Genomic DNA, 21,401 nt, shown 5'->3' with positions numbered 1-21,401 from the left:
CTGCGTCAGCGTAATAACTGTGGCGAGGACAAGAACTAGCGGGGTTCACACAGGATCAAACTGAATGCGTTGGTGGATTTTTTTTCATACGAGAACACTGAAAAATATTTTGAGCGAGCTAGCTGAAATGTCAGCTTTTGTGACAGCCTATAGGTTCGCACAGTGCCGACAAGCAAGACTTAAAAAAAAATGAACCGCAGAAGCATCCGTACAGATGGTTAACCAGCGAAGCTGAAACGCGCTGCCCCGGTGTTTATCACTGGATTAATCCCGACGGTTCATTACAGTATTTCTCAATTATTGGTTACGTCTTTGTGTTTCTTAATGAGGCTACACACACGTTCGGCTGCGATGGAGAGAACGACGTCGCTGACTCTATGCCCGTAGTTCGCTGCTGTCGCTTGCGTTCGATGTCTGGAGTTTGCTCGGTGGCGTGGTTAGCAGCATTCGCCCGCCATTGCCGCGTTCGAAATTAAATTGCTTCAAAATTATATCTGTTCGTTACGTAAGACATTGAATGGCTCATACCCACTTAAGCAATGGCTCAAAGCCCCGTGAAGGCGGCCGCCCCATTAGGACGACCTAAGAAAAGCGAAATTGTACACTGAAATTATACTGCAATGATGAGCGGCAACGCAGCCAGTTGCGGAAGAAGACGACGACGACGACGATCGCGAGAGCAGTGGCAAGAGCGCGCCCCGAGCACGAGCACGAGCCAACGAGCCAGCTGCGAAAGAAGACGACGCTCGAGCCAATGATGATGATAATAGTTTTGCTGTGGACAGGCGACGGACAGACGTTTTTAAAACGAAGCTTTATATGGCTAGGCGAAACGAAAAAGCGTCTGTTAGTCGGCTGTCCACAGAAAAATATAATCGTCAGTATTGACTCGAGCGTCGTCGTCTTCTGGAGCTGGCTCGTTGGCTCGTGCTCGTGCTCGGCACGCGCTCTTGCCACTGCTTCCGCGTTCATTGTCGTCGTCTTCTTCCACAGCTGGCTCTGTTGCCGCTCATCATTCCAGCGTAGAGAGAGAGAGAATTAACTTTATTAAATGTCCTGAAGGGGCCTGGGCACCCCTTACGGGGGCCGGCCCGGTGGCTCCGCCCATGTGGGGACTGGGAGTCCGAGCTCGCCAGCCACCTGTTGGGCCTTCTGGAACGGCCTGGTGTTGCAGGGCCCTGTCGGGGGCTCCTGAGGTGGTTGATCCAGTCGTCCTCGGTGGCAGGAGACCCGAAGCAAGCGTTTAGCGCGGGACACTGCCACAGCATGTGATCTAAGTCGCACTTTGGATTTTTGCATTTAGGGCATTCTGGCCTTATATCTGGGAGGTATTTGCTGCATATATAGGGGTTTGGGTAACTGTGCGTTTGCAGCAGTCTAAGCGTTAATTGTTGTGCTTTATTTAGTTGTGGGGTTAGGGAGGGGAATTCCTTTCTCGATAACTTATAGGCCGAGCAAATCTCGTGATAGGAGAGGAGTGGCTCCGGGTGCGTGTTGGGGCTCCCGGTCGGTGAGCCGGCCCGCGTCCCCGCGTGGCGCGTAAGATCTCGCGCTAGGTTATGGGCTAGCTCATTACCGTTGGGGACCCCTGGTTGAACGTTGAGGCTTTCATGCCCCGGGAACCAGTGGATATGCTTGTCTTCGTTTATTTGAGCGGATGCTAGAATGCGTAAGGCCACCTGGCATAGTGTACCGCGGCGGTATGCCAGTGCAGCGGGTTTGGAGTCAGTAAATATTGTGTCGCGCTGAGGGAGGGCTAGGGCAAGGGCAATGGCCACTTGTTCGGCCTCGCAGGCTCTCTTTATTCCAGCGTAGAATTTCACTTCTCTTCTGTCGTCGTATTGGGGAGGCCGCGTTTACCATTGCCATTGCTTAAGACATTGCTTAACGAGGTATGAGCCATTCATTGTCTTACGTAACGGATAGATTTAATTTTGAAGCAATTTAATTTCGAACAATCGCAAGCTGCAATGGTGGGCGAATGCTGCTAACCACGCCGCCGATCAAACTCGAGGCATCGATCGCAAGCGGCAACTGCGAACTGGGGGCATACCGTCCGTGACGTAGTTCTCTCCGTCGCAGCCGAATGTGTGTTTAACCTCATTAAGAAACACAAAGGCGTCACCAATAACTCAATTCAATCAATTATGGGGTTTTACGTGCCAAAACCAGTTCTGATTATGAGGCACGCCGTAGTGGGGGACTCCGGAAATTTGGACCACCTGGGGTTCTTTAACGTGCACCTAAATCTAAGTACACGGGTGTTTTCGCATTTCGCCCCCATCGAAATGCGGCCGCCGTGGCCGGGATTCGATCCCGATCACCAATAACTGAGAAATACTTTAATGAACCATCGGGATTCACCCAGGGATAAACACCGGGACCGCACGTTTCAGCTTCGTTGCTTAACCATCTGTACGGAGTGCTCGGGCGGTGATTTTTATTTTCTTTTTCGTTTCGTCTAGCCATAAAGCTTCTCTTTAAAAAAGAATGACGTCGTTCTTTCCCATCTCTGCGCATGTTATCCTAGGCTATCTTACTGTCCTTACTGAATCCTACGCATGCAAACTCTCGACACCCCAGGCGATTATGAACCAGTGTTTGTGGAAAAACTTGCACGTTCTTTGGAATGCCAAGTAGGCGTTGACGAAATTGTTTTCTTCTGGCCGACTTTAGTCTTTTCCATGAGATGCTTCATCGCAGATGAAGATTTATATACAACTGGTCGCCAACAAGTTAGACTGGAAATGGCATTAAAGAGGTTTATCTTTGGAAACAAAATTACACCGATCGTACGCATATGTTGGAATATAAGTGAAGTGAATCTTCAGTGTAGCAATTAATCAAATCTTATACAAAGAAACGTGATGCGTACAATTTTATTTGTTTTCATCCTGTGCAACGGAGTACGTACAACCTCATGCTATCTTTATTTCCATGCACTACAGTGTCACAAACTATATGCGGGAATGCAGACGTCAAATTGGGCGGATGCGAAGCGTGGGATGGCGCAACAATAAAAGTGATGTGTGATACGTGTGGAAGGATGGATGGATGGACAGCCCTTTACAGCGAACCTGTTAAGGGCTAAGTTCTAGGAGATGGCGTCCGTGTACACCGGCAGTAGGCAACATTCTTGTCGGCCGATCCAGGTGATAGCGCAGAAAGGGTCCAAGTGCAATGGGACGTACCCCTGTGGACTACTGGTGGTGGATATATATATATATATATATATATATATATATATATGCACGGACGACGGTGGATAGATATTAGTTTATGTATGAAGTGCCTTAGCACAGGTGTCAAAACGGATGGTGGATGGTTCATTGTGATACCGCTAGCCACCGACGGTGCCTCTATTAAAGGTGTCGCGATAGTCGGCGGCGGCACTTCCCAGCAATCGTTGTGCCCCTTTATCCCATGACGTAGAGATCGCGCTAGCTCTGTTATCAGCAGCCGCCCTTTGGACTCGCTATGGGACGTACGCGTGCCGTTCAATCGGAGGAAGAAGATGGGGAATTGAAGAAACACCAACGGCGCACAAAAGCGCGAATGGGCGCGAAAACGACGTGAAAGCGCTAGCGCCAGCCTCGCTGGAGTTCCCTCTTCACTGGGTGGAAGAGCTCTGGAATTTTTTACTTGGAATCAATGGCTGGTGGTTTCTTCAGTTGAGGGGAGGCGACGGCGCTTAGTCGGCCCGGAGTCTCTTCTCCCTGGCGGCTGCATTTACCCGCCCCGCGACCCAGACCTTCTCGTCCGGTTCGGAGCTGAGCAGTGTGGCTTTCCACTGCTGCGTCGTGCTAATTTGCAAGCCCTGTGGACTACTAAGGACAGGTATACTTAGAGAGCCCCACAATATCTGAAAGAGGTCGGCCCGGGGAGCTCGGCACAGCTTGCACTGATGAGTAAATTTGGTGGGATCAGTGTAATTCTCGTAGTATATCATTGGTGTTGGGAAGGATCCCGCCTGGAGCTGCCTCCAGATGAGCTATACTGCCGTTTGGTTAGCGATTTGTGCACCGGGGGGTAGTAAAGTGTAGATAGTTTATAACTTTGTGTAAACCCGCCGTGGTTGCTCAGTGGCTATGGTGTTGTGCTGCTGAGCACAAGGTCGCGGCATCGAATCCCGGCCACGGCGGCCGCATTTCGATGGGGGCGAAATGCGAAAACACCCGTGTACTTAGATTTAGGTGCACGTTAAAGAACCCCAGGTGGTCCAAATTTCCGGAGTCCCCCACTACGGCGTGCCTCATAATCAGATAGTGGTTTTGGCACGTGAAACCCCATAATTTAATTTTAATTTAACTTTGTGTAATTCGTTGATACTTGATCATACGGTCACGTGTCGACCACCCATGTGCCTCTATCTCCTCATTCTCCTTTCCGGCCTATGTGGGGCCGTAGGCTCGGAAAACGAATGCTTGAGCCTCTTGGTGGGCGGCCTTATTGCCGGGGTGTAAGTAGTGGGCTGTGGCCCATAGGATGCGGATAGTGTGATGGTTAGATTGTTGGTTCAGAATCTGATTAGCTATTGGGGAGATGCGTCCTTTAGTTTAATTACGAAGAGCGCATTTAAAATCGCTGATAATGTACGTATTGGGAGTATTGGCAACAGTGCAGGCGATGGCCGCCACCTCCGCCTCCTCCGGGTTAGTGAACTTACTTGAGCCTCCCGATATGGTTTGCCCTGCATAGTTGGCCACCGCGACCGAAAAACGCTGGCGTCCCTAGACCTTGTTCGCGTCAATGTACGCAGTACGCTGTTTTCTTATTAGTTCGAAAGCGGGTGTGCAGGTCATTGACCCGTTCAATCCGTCTCTCAGTGTGTTAGGTGGGGTTCACATTGTTACGTGTAGCTGATGTACAAGCCTATTTACAATTTATTAGCACGTTGGCTAACGGTGGCCAAAATGGCGACCCTATACCAATCGGGAACACGTCGTCTTTCTCCTCTTCAGTGCAGCAACACTGAGGCAGCTCTTCCGTATCAATATCACGAGGTATGGGGAGAATTCTGAGCGGGAGATATATTTGTTTTGGAGTTAAGGTTAAGGTAGCTGTTCTGCGTTCAAGAAAGTTTATTCTTTCTTTTTCAGTGCTTTGGATGGAGAGAAAGCTGGTACTTAATGTACAGAAACTATGAAGTGGATCCATACTACGGACTCAGAGCGAAGTGCGTAAAGGTTACAGAAGTAGGCATTTACGTGAACGATTCCACCATTTTGGAGGTGGCTTGCGGCGACAAGAAGAGATGGTAGGTAGGAAATCATAATTTTCACCATTATATTTATAACAGTGAAACCAAGTAGAGCAGAAAAGTAAAACAAATTTTATTGCACCGTGTTTTAAACTGAAAGAGCTGTGGGTGCACGCTTGCTGCCTCCTGTACGTAGCGTAAAGTAGGACGTTCCGCTTGACGTTCAAATTAGATTACAGGGTTTTGCGTCCTGATACTGCACTGCGATTGTAAGGAACGCCGTAGTGGAGGGCTCAGCCTTAATTTTGACAACATTATGTTCCACAATGGGCGCTCAGTGTACGTCACGCGAGCGTTCTTGCATTGCGCCCCATCAGAAGGCGTGGTTCGATCCCACGGCCAGGAACCAATCCTGACAGCCCAACGTCAGCTTGACCCTCATGCGACAGCTCACCCTCATATGACCCGTTGCTTGGATAGGATAATAATAATAATAATAATAATAATAATAATAATAATAATAATAATAATAATAATAATAATAATAATAATAATAATAATAATAATAATAATAATAATAATAATAATAATAATAATAATAATAATAATAATAATAATAATAATAATAATAATAATAATAATAAAGAGTTTGGTAATTTGTTTTGTATTCAGCCGTTTCTAGAGTTGATCGGCTACCTAGATTAGCGAGAAATATTCCCGTAAGAAAGGTTATTGAATGTCAGCCCAGACAGTGCCTATCTTCTGTTTTGGTGCATGGGCCATCCGGGCTATAGAGAGTCAGAAATTGCGAACAAAGGCGTGCTAACTTTCTAAATTCTAGATTTGGTTTATACTGCCAACCAGACCGCTACTTTTAATAAAAGTACGCTGAAACTGTGCCGAGTATCCGAAATGTACTGCACACACACACACACACACACACACACACACACACACACACACACACACACACACACACACACACACACACACACACACATACATATATATATATATATAGTCAATTAGGAGTTTGTGCTGAACCCGGTGAAAATATTATGAAAGAAATGCTCACACGTTTAACAACAACAAAAATACTATTATTTTACTGACGTTCCGGCCGGTGGTCCGGCCTTCATCGGAGTTCTTCATTTCATCGGGTTCTTCCTTCATCGGGTTCGGCCTTCATTTAGGACCGCCTTCCGATGAAGGCCGGACCACCGGCCGAAACGTCAGTAAAATAATAGTATTTTGTTGTTGTTAAACGTGTGAGCATTTCTTTCATAATATATATATATATATATATATATATATATATATATATATATATTGCGCTGTGTCCTTTCCTCGACGCACATCACACGTCTGCATGCGTGAGAACGACTGATGACATGATGACTTTTTACGATCCATTACAACGTGTCTGTACCACGTAGTAATTGTGTATTGCTTCAATCTGTTCCACAATACAATTTTTCTGCAATCCATCTTTCATCGCTGTTCGTTGACGCAAAGAACAGCCATCCACGCTGGCTCACAGTTGCCGTGCATGTTTTGCGGGCCGCGGTATAGGAGAAAAAAGCTGAATATTTCTTCAGCGTGGGCACGCAACCTGGTTTTCCAATTTACAGTCTGTATACTACTATATACGGACAACGTAGTTGCGCAGTTTTACTAACTCGGAAATTCAACTGATAAAATTTAACGTAACATATAAGCTATTAACACGACAGCGTTAAGGGCCCTGTGTCGCAGAAAATCCGGCATTGGCGTCGGTGTCGGCACCGGCGTCCGCGGCCCAGAAAATAATCCCCAACCACGCAGGCCCTCCGAAATATATTTAGGTACATGTATATGCCACGCCTTGCTACATGACGTGCGGCATATGCGGGTTACATTGCCAGACCATTATACCATTAATGTTGCTCATACCTTGTCTTACATTCTTGACAAAGCTATTCCTCGGAATTTTGAGAATAGCAACCCCCACGCAAATGTCATGAAACAACACACCTACAGCGCATGCCTTTTATGTTAAATCTTCTCAGACTGAAATATTAAAAGTGCGAAACAAAAACGGAAACCTGCAAATAATGTAATCTGTTTGTTTTTGGTGCGGTTGTGCACATTCGCCGGGATCGACCCACGCAAGAGACCGCTTTTCTACCAGAAATCTCACCTTCGTACAGCGTTCGGAGGCAGCGTTTCCCGGTAACCATTAAGGTTGCATAAGCTGGAGTTGTCGGGAAGCGTAAGGAGCAGTCAGGGAGCCTTGAGAGCTATCGCGGTCCACTCTTGAAACCGAAGCTTAAGCGCTCTCCAAAATTTTTTATGGAACAGTTATGGCGAACAGGGCTATCAGTGCTGGGTCAAAGCAAAACTCCTTGATGATTTCATTGGTTTGGTTGGCGTGTCCCCCCAGCCACATCAACAACGTGTGGTTAGTCAACGCAAAATTACGGCAAAAGTCATCTCACGATGACTTTCGTCAGTAATGCGCGTAGCAGTCGAGCAATGTAGCAAGAGACCATATCCCTCGAGTGACCTTTATTTAAACATGTACCACAGAGCCTCGAGCTCAGAAGGCGATTCAGCCAGCGGCCTGGACCGGTGGTACGGCAGGGCCACAGGACTGCTTCGATAATAAATATGGCCCCCATTTCTTGCCATGACATCCCCGTCTTCAGCCTCAATGATAGTTCTCAAGCGTGTTCGTGATACAACTGTGGATGCATGAGCTTGAAGAGTTACTACATGACGGCTACAGCGGCGCTTACGCGAAATCAAGCCTCCCGCTAAGCCTGCTTGTCTCCATTGGTGTTTCGTCACCGACCCTCACCCTCGACGTCATCATAAGCGGAGCGGCTTAGGCGTATGCCAAACGTCCTTCCTACACCCAGTTCTCACTGAGGGCTGTGAGCCATGAACCACTAAAGGGGGTCCAGGGATGCTATTCATGGCGCTCTCACGTTGCCCGATGTGAAATTTTGCCATCTGGACATTTCGACCATATGAGAGGGGCCATAGCAGTCCTGTGAGCCAATCATAGTGGCGAATCAAAAGATGCCAAATTTTACCATATGACGGAATTTGACAATGTTCATATTAGCTACCCGATACAGCGGCTTCCCGCACTGTGAGTAGCTTAAAACAACTTCGGTATCACTTTGAATTTTCATTGGGTACCTACACGGGAAGAAAAGCACTATTCTCATGATCAATCACCTCAGCAGAAAAAAAAGCAGTTTATTGTTTCAATAGGGTACTTGTCCAGAGACTTGCATTTTCTCTTTCGCCGTCAGCATCCTTTGATATTTAGGACCGCCTTCTTTCTTTTCTCTCTTTTTAACACGAAAGTGTTTTATGCCGGGGTCCACCAAGACTTCACTGACGTATTTCCGTCACGGATATGACGTTCTTACAATGTACACGAACATAATACAAAGAAAGAAACCAGAAGAAAAAGTTCCACAAACATGCAAAATTTGGAAATCGAACCCACGACCTCTCGGTCCGCGACGATAGATCGCCGAGCGTTTAACCCATTGCGCCACAAACGCATTTGCAGAGAGCTACACAGACGCGCCTTATATATCTAACACTCCTCCGTGTACCCGCGCTCTTGCTCGGGGCGGTGCCGCCGCCTACGAGCAGAAAAGAGAAGTACTGCATTATGACACTAACGCGCACCGACAGTGAACGCTTCGGTGGTCTCAGCACTACGACGCCTCGATGCCAGCATTCGAAGGGACGCTGGCATCAAGAAGCACTACCAACGCCACCTAGGTGGCGTTCACCGTACTCAGCACAGCGGAGCGTGGCCTCCGCAATTAGCTCTGAAAATGTTTCTGAAGTTGATCGCGGAGGCTGCAATTACGACGCGCTGTACGCGCTGATTTGACTCGGTGACGATTCAGTTACGTGCTTTGTCTTGCGCGTTGTATTAGTGTGTCAGTTACGTGCTTCGTCTTTCGCGTTGTGCTAGCGTGTGCAGCGTAGTGCAGCTTCCATATGCACGACGGTTGCTCATGGTCATCGACGTTGGTAGTCGTGATGGAGGAGACGTGCCACCAGGCGTCAGCGTGGGTGCATCAACGGCTAAGGGCGCTTTAGCCACAAAACACCAATAGACTTTATATATCAATGTGCAATAAACATTACACTACTTCTGTGAAGACACGTTTCACTTTCGTGTTCTATACCGATTCCTATATAAGAGGGATCAACCACATTTTAACACGAAAGTGTTTTATGCCGGGGTCCACCAAGACTTCACTGACGTATTTCCGTCACGGAAATACGTCATAGAACATAATACAAAGAAAGAAACCAGAAGAAAAAGTTCCACAAACATGCAAAATTTGGAAATCGAACCCACGAACTCTCGGTCCGCGACGATAGATCGCCGAGCGTTTAACGCGTTGCGCCACAAACGCATTTGCAGAGAGCTACACAGACGCGCCTTATATATCTAACACTCCTCCGTGTACCCGCGCTCTTGCTCGGGGCGGTGCCGCCGCCTACGAGCAGAAAAAGTGCTCGCAGTTTCACCTGAAAGGCGAAGCATCAATTGCGATAGCAAACTTGTAGAGAGCTATACGGAGTAATAATATTAGCTTTATCAGCTGTATAAACTTGGACATGCAGCAGCATGGGTAACACGCAGAACTGTTGCCGACGCCATCGGCGTTTTGCCTGCGTTCGCTCAAAATGCGTGCGGCGTTGGTGACTGTTGCCGGAGCCTGTGATATAAATAGGCACTTGGTGCCGCAGCTAAACGTCGCCTCCCCTCCCTCCCCCTCCCCCACGGCTTCTCGCGCGTCGGAAGAATGTGCGTTTGCTCTACATTTATGGTGATTGTAAAGGAGAAAAGAGACGCCTACTTCTGCAGCCCTTAAGCGAGCACGGCGCAGAACGCGCGTTTGTTCTCCGCCGTGCGTTCACTCCCCGTGAAAGACGCGCCCCTCGCGCCCTTTCACTCGCACATACAGCGTTCGGCGCGCGGCGACGATTTCTTCTCCAAATGACGTCATACGGAACCTCACGGCGACGGCGACGGCGACGGCGACGCCGACGGCAGAAATCTGCTTTTGAGTGTCCATATAATTGCTATCGCAATAAAAGAGAAGTACTGCATTATGACACTAACGCGCACCGACAGTGAACGCTTCGGTGGTCTCAGCACTACGACGCCTCGATGCCAGCATTCGAAGGGACGCTGGCATCAAGAAGCACTACCAACGCCACCTAGGTGGCGTTCACCGTACTCAGCACAGCGGAGCGTGGCCTCCGCAATTAGCTCTGAAAATGTTTCTGAAGTTGATCGCGGAGGCTGCAATTACTACGCGCTGTACGCGCTGATTTGACTCGGTGACGATTCAGTTACGTGCTTTGTCTTGCGCGTTGTATTAGTGTGTCAGTTACGTGCTTTGTCTTTCGCGTTGTGCTAGCGTGTGCAGCGTAGTGCAGCTTCCATATGCACGACGGTTGCTCATGGTCATCGACGTTGGTAGTCGTGATGGAGGAGACGTGCCACCAGGCGTCAGCGTGGGTGCATCAACGCCTAAGGGCGCTTTAGCCACAAAACACCAATAGACATTATATATCAATGTGCAATAAACATTACACTACTTCTGTGAAGACACGTTTCACTTTCGTGTTCTATACCGATTCCTATATAAGAGGGATCAACCACATTTTTTTCATTGATTCTTAAACTTTCATGCCATTTCCAGGTACGCGAAGGCTACTCTGCTTTCATCGGCGGGCTACAGTTCGCAGAACGTAGTAAACATTCAGAATGCACTACCAGGTGAGTGAGTGCGGTTAAACAAATCAGGACGTAAGAATTTTCTTGTACTGTGCAATACGAATCGCGCAATAGCATCTACCGTTTGTGGGTCTAGTCTATCATGGTGAAAAGAGGATTTAGAAATGTCGGCGGAGGATGAGCAAGCTTTAACGGTAATGACTTGCTTGGCGAGTTACTGCCACTTTTCCGTATGGGATACGTCTGTTTCTAACATAGACTCCTCGGTCCCATAGTACCCAATTTGGTGCGTTGAATTTTTGTTTCAGGATTAGCTCGGCTACAATTAAGTAAAATATCCAACTCCGACATAAAGTCTGAAGCCTGTGGAACAATGGGAAAGGGGTTTATTCCCATTACTGCGGTAAGCTTTGGTGAAAATTCCTACCAGTTCGGTCGAGGCAGTTGTGCCGTCACAGACGACAAAAGGCAACCATCAAGTACCTCTCGATTACTGCGAGTTGTCAAAAATACAGGATGCAGCATCAATAAGCCAACGTTCCACGCTATGTTAGAACTTTATTTGTGTCTTTCGGCCAATAAAAACGGTTTTCATGAGACTAATCATAAGGAGACAGTTACTTTCACCATTTTCATCGAGTTGCTGCCTCCAGCATGTAACCGGGGTATTCAAATGAAAAATTGCGTTTTCAGGTTCATAATATACAATTCGGTAATAAGAACCGGCTTCAACAGTTATTTTCTATGCCCCTAAGGGGGCTTTGGGACTGAGGAAGATATTTATAGTGTTTCTCGTACGCCGGGGACAGTGCACTTAAAAAAGTGGTCGCAGTTTCACCTGAAAGGCGAAGCATCAATTGCGATAGCAAATTTGTAGAGAGCTATACGGAGTAATGATATTAGCTTTATCAGCTGTATAAACTTGGACATGCAGCAGCATCGGCAACACGCAGAACTGTTGTCGACGCCATCGGCGTTCTGCCCGCGTTCGCTCAAAATGCGTGCGGCGTTGGTGACTGTTGCTGGAGCCTGTGATATAAATAGGCACTTGGTGCCGCAGCTAAACGTCGCCTCCCTTCCCTCCCCCTCCCCCACGGCTTCTCGCGCGTCGGAAGAAGGTGCGTTTGCTCTACATATATGGTGATTGTAAAGGAGAAAAGAGACGCCTACTTCTGCAGCCCTTAAGCGAGCACGGCGCAGAACGCGCGTTTGTTCTCCGCCGTGCGTTCACTCCCCGTGAAAGACGCGCCCCTCGCGCCCTTTCACTCGCACATACAGCGTTCGGCGCGCGGCGACAATTTCTTCTCCAAATGACGTCATACGGAACCTCACGGCGACGGCGACGGCTACGGCGACGGCAGAAATCTGCTTTTGAGTGTCCATATAATTGCTATCGCAATAAAAAAAAAAACACCCCATATCCACGAAGTGAATGACGATGAGTGGGCGAAGCACCGGGGGATCATTCGGTTAACCGTGAATCCCTCGACGCCGGCAAGTGAACCCAGAGGCGGCGAGAGCGCGGGAAGCGGTGGCAAAACGCCGGAAGCGTTCTCTACCTGAGGTTGGTGGCGCCGATGCTCGGTTCAAGCGCGAGCTTCGCGAGCCCTGAGCTCCGGGTCCGCTTGGCGGCGTTGCCGTACTGCTGCAGCTTTGCGAGCCCTCAGGTCCGGGTCCGCATGCTGGCGTTGCCGTGCTGCTGCAGCTTCGCGAGCCCTCAACTCCGGGTCCGCTTGCCGGCCTTGCCGTTTTGCTGCAGCTTCCCGCGCCCTAGACTCCGGGTCCGCTTGTTGTCTGCGTCGCTGTGCGGCAGCAGCTTTGCGAGCTCTCGACTCCGCTTGCAGTTGAGCCGCCACTCTCGCCTTTTCATCCATAGCGGGCGCGCCGTTGTCAGAAGCGACTGTTATCATCCATGGCTGAAGTGAGAAAGAGAGCGCGCTGCTGCGCGCGTCGGGAACGAACGCCCTTGTGCACCGCAGCGCCCCTAGTGGACTCCATGCAAACCAGAGCTACGGACGAGAGAAAGAGAGCGCGCGTCGGGAACGAACGCCCTTGTGCACCGCAGCGCCCCTAGTGGACTCCATGCAAACCAGAGCTACGGACGAGAGAGAAAGAGAGCGCGCGTCGGGAACGAACGCCCTTGTGCACCGCAGCGCCCCTAGCGGTCTCCATGCAAACCAGAGATGCGATAGGGTGCCGAGCGCGGTGATTGCGCCTTCAGCATGTGGAGGAGCGCTGCAGCGTGCTCGCACCGGCGAATTTCAGTACATTGTGGGAGCGGATGCAATGAGACCGGCGCTCGCTCACTACTGGCCTTCGCATTACCACGTCGCGCCAGAAAAAAATTGCTGACCCAAGCGGGCTTCGAAGAGCGGAGGAAGAAATGTGGAGCGGGTGTCAGACGTCGACATGAATGCTTTCATGAAGGTTGAGAGGCGTTTAAACCTCTAGTTGACGTCGAGAAACGTTGTCACACGTTTGACCTATTCACCGTCATTCACATATTGGGTATACTTATGCGTGTTTATCTTGCTATGGGTATGCAAGGATAGGTGCCTTATTTAAACACCTGTCGGACGTTGTCTTATAAACCACCATCTCCACCACCAGTGGTTGTGGTGGTGATGGTGCTGCGGTGGTGACGGGAGCCGGGGCGCAGCCCGGACTCGGTAGGGGAGGAACGGCGGTGAACGCCGTAGTACAGCCTGTCTCGGCAGCGACAGGAACCGAGGTGAAGCCCGACCACAGCAGGAACGGACAGGTAGCACAGCATCCGAGGACAGCGTTGTAAGCTGGGGCGAAGCCCGGTTCAGCAAGGTCAGGTCCGTCCTCGCCGTTCCTGTCGCCCCCGTCGCCTCGAGCCGATCTTGCGTGACCCACGCACCAATCACGCGCACACTCACGCCTTTCGGCCCCGCACACCAATTACAAGCACAGATTCCGAAGCCCGTGCACGTTAAATACCGTCCTCCTCCTACACCTATATTGTCGCACTTCGAGCCGCTCCTGCGGATGTTGGCACGCATGTCAGCGGCTACGGCATCGACGCCGTCCTTGACCCGCGTCAACATGTTTAAGACTGCGGGATAGCGTACGCCAGCAGCCTGCTTTTTTCCCCCGGAGCACAACTACTCGATTGCCGAGCGACAGTACCTTGATATTGCCTGAGCAAATTGGAAATACACTCCTGCATTTGTCATCTGCTCATTGATTTTCAGTGACAGGCCACCAATCGCTCAGCTGGGTTTTCTCATTGATGGACCCTACAGACTACCGCGGCCGCGGGGATTTTCGCCAGGTGTACGCGTCTTCAGAAGTGCAAAGATCTCTCATTAAAAAAGAAGAGCATCAATACAACGTCACCAGACTAATCTCGGGCCATTTGGGCATGCATTGCTGAGACTGCAGTGGCTGCAAACCCATGTTTCAAGATACTTCTATTTTGTATAGGGCTCATAGCAGGATGACACGGGGGATGGTGGAAGCCCATGAAATTGCAAAATTAGGAGAAAGGTGCATAAGCATGCCTTCAGTGTCGCTATATGAAAAAGTGATACGATTCTTCGGTTTATCGCTATAACTATTGCGGTGTATGTTGTGATCATGCCTTAGACATATGTACGGTTCATCGATATGCACCACTGAATGTTCTTTCTCCTCCGTTTTGTCTTGTTTGTTCCCGCTCGTTCGGTATATATTTATTGGTGCGAAAATAAAATATGTAGTTGAAAGTAGCGCAGTCTCTGTGCATCTGTTTCTTTCTACGTCCTCGTTCAGTCACGCTTACAAACTCTACCATGATACTGAGCTCCAGCACCTTTGACGAATAGCTCCGAATGCTTACTTTGCACAATAAAACATTATACCGCCCCACTGTTAGCGTCGATGACCTTGAGTGCGTTTTCGTTGTAACTGCGTTCCACGGTCCTCCAGCTGCTTCATAACGAACCCACAGAAGTGCTTGTTGGTGTTGCACACATTCACAACCGCATGCACCGTCGTTTCTTTCGACTTGGGCTTTATCGAGACGTGCACTGCAGAGGTATGTTGCCAGCTGTGAGCTCCGCCAAAGATGCAGGAGGCCACCGACACCTCCCGTTAACCTCCTTGAGGCCATCGACGTCCCTGTCTAGCTGTATCGACATTCCTATCGAGCTGGCTGAATCTGTTCGGCCCTTATCCGACGTCCGCGTCAGGGAATAAATAGACCAATGATGCGAGCGACTATGCCACACCGCTACACTATTACTTCCACCGTCCGGATAAGTTTGCCACCGATATTGCCGATTTGTGAGCGCGCGTTTGCTCCTCTTTACCGGTGTTATGATCGGCCTGGAAATGAGCGTCGCGTGTCCGGGCAACGTTCCAGCTCGTTTTCATTTGTCGACCTAATTGGTCTCCTCTACGAGAAAACGTCACTACTTTTGTCGAGCCACTCCTTGAGCTGATCCGGGCAACAAAGCAAGCAACGAAGGGGAGGAGGCCATTGACGTTACAAATGAATAAGAAGTCCAAACGTCTGCGGTGAACAGACAGGCACGGGAACCGCCATTGGCACACCCACAGCGCTCCCTGATATGATTCATACAACAAAACTAAGATAAGATGTGTAAACGGCCTTTTTTTGGAGGTCCCTCCGCTTTCCTAGACAATAGAGCTCTCCGCCTATTGTCTCTACTATACGCGGCATTTAATTTCAGGCATTCCTGGCCATTGTTAAGCAGACCCACTCGAGACTGTGACGAGTCACTACCTTGTACAAATGTTATAAATTTCTTCTGCTTTATATTACCATGATGCCCATCGTCGTAGATTCCTGTTTCATGTGGTGAAGACCACGTCATCTAGTCCTGGTCGTATATCAGCGGTGGTAGCTGCGCATGGCTGTCCGAACCGCTGAGCACGTACACCGCCTGCGCCCGATCTTGGTAGTAATATTAGCAACAATTAAATAAGACAGAACACACTACTGAGTGTAAAAGCTTGTTATTTTGCGGCTTTTCGCTTCCGCGTCTGGGAAAGCGCGAAACCGTCGCACGTGGATGTTGCGTCGATTCAGCGTCTGTTCCGAGCAACGAAAAGCACTGTCAAACGCTGCCGGACTACTTGGGGCGGTAACACATGTGCAGCAGCCGCGCGCCTGTATAGCTTTCCCTTCATTGCCACAGAAAGTTGTCCGCGAGTATAGTGCTGTAGACCACGTAATATCGAGTTTAGGAGACGCATTTCAGCTTTCGCTCCCCTCTCTTCGCGCTCTTTACGCCAGCGTTGTGACAGCGAATGTTTTCGGTCACAAAAGAAATCTGTTCATGTTTATCTGTGCACGTGACACCGTGCTTGCTAATTTATTATCAATGTTTACTGCGTTTTATACGGCCGAATACACTAGAACCTCACTTCACGTACTTGTGTAATGCTTGGCTATGACCATGAATGCTTCGTTCGTTCGGACGAAAGCGCGACTTTTTATGTTCTGTACTGTAAGTTATTCCTCCAAAAGTATATTCAGATTGGAAAACCGTGTTCCTGCTGATTCGAATCTGAAGTATCACATAACGTTCTTGTTTTGTTCCTCAGGACCGCAAATAAATTGCAACATGACCGACGTGTACATCGCCTGCGACAGCTGCAAGGTGTTTCGTAGCGACTACATTGAAAGAGGTAAAGTACTCGTGGAAAGATGATGCTGTATACGTTTGGATAATATGGTAAGACATATTTTTTTTTGGTGGCGGTGGAACTTATGCTGCCGATATTGTGACTCATGTTCTCGCCGTAGCAAATCGCAGTGCTTTAATTAAAATTAAATTTGGGGGTTTTAATTGTCATTACCACGATTTGATTATGAGGCACGCCGTAGAGATGGCTGGGGAATAATTTTGGCTATCTGGGATTCATTATTGTGTACCTAAGTCTGAGTTCACAAATGTTCTTTTTTTGCATTTCGCACCAGAGCACATTGTGTGACCAGAGCAGAATGCGCTCAGGCCCGTACATAATCATACGTGCGTCCTGGTTCATGCACGCACTAATCACAAGAACACCTGAAATACTTTGCAACAAGGAAGCACTTGCGCACTGTCACAGCATGGATGAAGTGGCAGGAAGCAGAACGCATTGGTAACAGACAACAAAGCTGTTTATTTGGGCGAACTTTTGCCCTCCAAACCTCAAATACATTTCCGCAATGGAAATAGCAGCGAGTCAGTTCGTAGAACTGAATCCACTGGGCAATACGCTAGGATATTTGTGCACAAGGCGTGACAGCCCCTGCGACATGTAGCGCTACAAGTTTGCAGACGACCCTACTGATGTGGGATTGCAGGGCTGTATTTGCAGGATTCAAATTCAAATTCTTTATTTACGAAAACAAATTTGTTGGTAGACAGGGCTAAAAGCAGCGGTCTGCAGTTTGACAGAGGCCCGGACACCATATTCAAGGCAGGGCTCGACTTCGACGTGCATGTCGAACTGTTAAACAAAAACATACGAAACAGAAAATAACAGTTCATCAGAATAAGAATACATCAGAATAAGAATAATACAAAATACGAGATATATTACGATAAATTAAAAAATGCTTTATATACAGAAGAAAAAATATATATAAAAAGTTGAATATAATGAGAAAGAAAGGGGGAAATAACATGTATATATATATATATATATATATATATATATATATATATATATATATATATATATATCAAATACTAGATATATTACGATAAATAAAAAATGCTTTATATACAGAAGAAAAAAAACATATATAAAAAGTCGAATATAATGAGAAAGAAAGGGGGAAATAACATGTATATATATATATATATATATATATATATATATGAATTCACATATGCGTACACACATACACATATAATACATCAGGAAAATATATTACATTCTAAAACACTACAACGTGAAATATAAGTAGACACAGGAGGATTTAGCTTCTGTTAAAAAACAATTGATAATGCATTTAGCTTCACGACAATAGTGGTAGGTATGATTTAAAAAAGAGCTGACGTAGTAGTGCTAGTGTGGACTTCACTATATGTTTGTATTTATGAGCATTAGCGGAACATTACATTTCAAAGACTGCAGTTTGTAAAAAGTGCAGAAACGTGGTATTAGCCAAAAGTCAGGAAAACGAGCACGAACATTGGTATATTGCTGAAGCAGTGCTATTGTGGTAATAAAATTTTTAAAAGTGGGTGAAGACACATAGAAGGAACGCAAAACACGAAATTCATACATATTTTGTATTTTCATAATGTTGTATAACTTAAAATAATATTATGTGGAAGCTAAATAATCAATACTTCCGATATTGCGAACAACTTTCTTTAGTAATAAACAAATCCTCGTAATATTCCTTTGTGTAGTGGTCAGCCATACGAGACTACAGTAATTAATATGGGAAGCGGACAGTGCAGAATAAATTAGTTTTTTTTTGCTTGCATTTGGAGAATTGCACGGAAATGCGATACAGCTCCTTTGGTCATTGAAAGTTTTTTGCATAAGTTGTCAACATGCGAATCCCATGCGAGATTTGAGCTAAATGTTACTCCGAGAATTTTATATTCATTGACGATTTCTGTCCTGTGCCCGTCGCAGTATATATCCTGTTCTAAATTAAATACTTTATTTTTTTTTTGCACGGAAGAAAAGTACCTTGGTTTTAGTTGGGTTAATTTTGAGGCAGTTATAATGTGACCAAAATACGAGCTTCTCAAGGACGTGATTATATCTTGACGCTACATCGGCTTCATCACTTCCGGAGAGTAGGATAGTGCTATCATCGGCATATATGATAAATTTTGACCTTGCGTCAATACCGACAATATCGTTTATATATACGTTAAACACAAGAGGATCTAAAATACTGCCTTGGCGTACACCACATCTTATATGGAGGGGAGTTGAATGGTAATTGTCAATGTATACACACTGAGTCCAATTGGCCAAGTACGAACGGAATAGTTCGAGCTGATTACCATGAACCCCGTAGTCCGAGAGTTTTAGTACAAGTATGGTATGGTTAAGTGAATCAAATGCCCTACTGTAATCTACGAAATAACCGAGAGTTATTTGTTTATTTTCAATGTTTTGTGGCATACTCTCCTTAAGAGTTAGTAAAGGTGTTTCAGTTGAGCGTCCTTTTCTAAAACCAAACTGCGCGTTGGAAAGAAGATTTATTTTGTCAAAGAAGTTAGTCAGTCGAGAAAACAATATCTTTTCTAAACCTTTAGAAAAGACTGGTACCACAGCTTTGGCCTATAATTTCCTGTCTCATTTTTATTGCCCCCTTTGTAAATGACTGTTACTTTGGATCGTTTCAGTGCGTCAGGAACTTGACCTGATTGGATAGCGAGGTTGTATATGTGAGCGAGCGCAGGCGCAATGCATTCGATAACATATATTATAGACTTTATTTGTAGGTTATCTTTATCTAAAGCATTGCTGTTCTTTAGACCTAGAAATGTTCGATAAACTTGAGCTTCATTTGTATCATGCAGAGCAAAGTTCTCAGCCGGGCAATTGATTGACGGTCTGATAACCTGTAGGTTACGATCTGGTAGAGCGTGTTCTAGAAACGCTTGGTTAAAATGATCAACAAGCGCCTGATCAACTATTTCACGGTTATTGTGCGTTAACATTGAGGGCGTTTCGGTTTTACATTCGCGACCGAGAACCCTAATTAGCACTTTCCATGCGGCGTCAGGTTGCTGTTTCTTTATATCGGAAAACCGCTGACAATATCCTAACTTTGCCGAACTAAGCTCGGTGTTCAGTTTATTCCTGAAAGTTTTGTAATCTTTCAAGTCAGACAGTGCTCTTTTACGTAAAAAGGTGTGAAATAATCGATTTTTCTTATTAAGAGCTTTCCCGTGGGCAGGAGTGACCCAAGGTTTTCTTATTCTTTTTGATGGTTTGAAAGTTGTTAAAAGGAAAATGTGTAGTGTATATTCGCTGAAAATTTTCAATCAACTTAGAATATGCAGCATTCAAGTTTTTTATTCCGAATATAAAAGAGAAATCTTGAACACTGATGTCACGCTTAAATAAAAGTAAAGCATTGTCTGATACATGATGCACTGTAATTGCGTCCCTTCGACTATTTGTATGAACTTTGGGGGGGGGGGGAGGAGGAAATAATGAAGATTGGGCAGCGGTCACTTATGTCAAAGGCTATATGATTTCTGCATCAGTGACTCTAATTTCCGCGTTGGTAATAAACAAATCAAGTGTCGACGAAGTTAGTGCAGTGATGCGTGTCGGCGTAGTGAGTATATTCACAAAGTCTGGGGAAGAAATGGTGTTGTTGAAATCTTGAACTCAGATGCTAGCTTGAAGGGTAAACGAAACACAGACTGTTTGTGGAAACAAATTGCAACAAGTTTTCAAAAAAAGTTCATAAAGTGCCCAAAATTCCCATTTGGTGGGCGATAAACGACAGTATACTGACGTCAGCGTTTCGTTTCAGTGTTAGTACCTCGCAATCGTTTGTAATGCATGTATCATCTGATACTACCTCATATTCTTTAGAAGCTTTAACGTAAATAGCGACGCAACCGCCCCTACCACTGCTGCGATTGATAAAAAAATTTTGTATCCATTAAGATGGAGCATTGCACACCCGTCGTAATACCATGTTTCAGCAAGCATTAAAATACTGTACTGAAAAGAGAAATCACCTAGGAAATAGGCAATCTTGTCATGCTTAGCGAAGGCAGAGCGTGTATTAATATGCAAAACAGAACCATACATAGAAGAACATGGAAGAATTTCATGGGGCAACGCAAAATCGTGGTAGCGCATTTTGAAAGCTTAAACTGTACACAGAAAGAGGGGGGCAAATTACACCGATGTTATCTTATTGAGGTCGTCTTCACAAGTTATGGATATGGCGCTAGAAGTGTCTGACTGCCTCACAAAAAATCCTTCCATTATGGGTCCACACGAATCTCCACTGGCAGTCCTTCTTACGACTGATAGCCATACTGAGAAGTCTCTTTAGTGTAGGACAACGATGCTCATTTACACAGATAAGACTTGAACAGCCAAGTCCTGTGCTGTTATTAGTAAGCCGGGCGTTTCTCGCTTTCTTTAATGTAATGTCGCGCCCCGCTCTGCTGTCCGGAGCATGCTTTGAGATCTGTTTTCACCATTAAGAGGTCTGCCTGCCAGGCCGCGCCTCAAACCAAAAGTGGATGTTGCACGATGTGGCACCGACTACATATGAACACTTTGTGCGCATAGGTTTAGGAACTCTGCTGGGGTTGCGTCATCATTGTGCATTCTACGTTCACCGCTAGCTTGTAGCCAAAACAGACGCAGACGAGTCCGGCGGGATTCCCGGAATTCTCCGGGTGGCACCCGTACTGCTGGCGCTTCCGGTGTGCAGGTCGTGTGCGGAAGATTTCCCCA

The sequence above is a fragment of the Dermacentor silvarum genome, chromosome 4 (assembly GCF_013339745.2).
Source record: "Dermacentor silvarum isolate Dsil-2018 chromosome 4, BIME_Dsil_1.4, whole genome shotgun sequence".
Classification (NCBI taxonomy): domain Eukaryota; kingdom Metazoa; phylum Arthropoda; class Arachnida; order Ixodida; family Ixodidae; genus Dermacentor; species Dermacentor silvarum.
The sequence above is the reverse complement of the archived record's forward strand: the minus strand, read 5'-3'. Positions refer to the sequence as shown.